Source organism: Propithecus coquereli, unplaced genomic scaffold (assembly GCF_000956105.1).
Source record: "Propithecus coquereli isolate 6110/MARCELLA unplaced genomic scaffold, Pcoq_1.0 Scaffold91, whole genome shotgun sequence".
Classification (NCBI taxonomy): domain Eukaryota; kingdom Metazoa; phylum Chordata; class Mammalia; order Primates; family Indriidae; genus Propithecus; species Propithecus coquereli.
The window spans coordinates 5,305,527-5,306,713 of record NW_012155396.1 but is presented as its reverse complement, the minus strand read 5'-3'; positions in this window follow the sequence as shown (position 1 = coordinate 5,306,713).

Below are 1,187 nucleotides of genomic sequence, written 5' to 3'. Positions count from 1 at the left end.
AAGACTGGGGGTACACACTAAAAAAGAAAAGATGTTTTGTTTGCATGCTAGTGTCTAGTATTGATTACTGTACTCTGAGTAGCTTTCCTGTGTTAGCTTTTCTTCCTGAACATTTGAGCTAGTTTGTACTGAAATACAGCTTTTATTAATGCTTCGGTGAATTAGTTTGAATTCACCCTTCAGGAAGACAGTGCACTGCAAATAAGGCAAAGTTTTTTGGTCCTTGTGTTAAAATGAATAAATATCTCTAATCAAATGTTATTTATAGGATATGTGTCACAAGTTTTTCTGTTCATTGCTTGACTTCTTATGGGATCAGATCCACCAATCTTCTAGATTACATTCACTGTCTCATTTATCCTTTTCTTCCTCTGTAAATATCAGCCTTTACTTAAGCCACATTTCTTTTAGAGGCATACTTAAGTGTTTATAATTTAGTTCCCACTGAGTCATAAAAATGCTGTGTTGTTTGGCTTTCTCAAACTAATAAATACTTTAAGCTGATATTTTAACAGAGAAGACATGCAGCGTGTAGAGTGGTGCTTTCTAGACTTAGCTTTGCAATATAAATCCTTTAAATATGGACATTCCTCAAAGGTCAGTCTTTGGTCCTCTGTTTCACTGTATTTGCTTTTCCTTAGAGATCTCATTCATTCCACAACTTCGTTTTATCACGTCTCTGCCTTTGATTCCCAAATTCATCACCAAACATAATGTCTCTCTCAAGCTGCAGTGTTACCTTTCCAGGTACCTGTCAGACATTTCCACTTGGATATCCTGCGCTCTCTGTGTCTGGAACTGAATTCACATTGGCTAAAGCCAGCTCTCTCTTCTCACATCCCTTTTTCTGTTCATTGTACGAACAGTTGCCCACGCTCAACACTCTGGTGTCATCTTTGATTCCTGGAGCTCCCTGGGTCCCCAATCCAATCAGGCAGCAAACCTCATCCGTTCTTTCTTAACAATGTCTCCTGCAGCTGTCCCTTTCCATTTCTGCTGCCACCGCGCTCATTTACACCCTTATCAACTCACACAGGACTACTACAACAGCCTCATTAATCTCACAGCCTCCTAATTGTTGCCATGCTTCCAGATTTTCCAATTCATTCTGCACATTCTCTTCAAATTCATCTTCTTAAAACACCTGTTTGATCATTTCATCCCCCTGATAAATTCCTTAGCCTGAC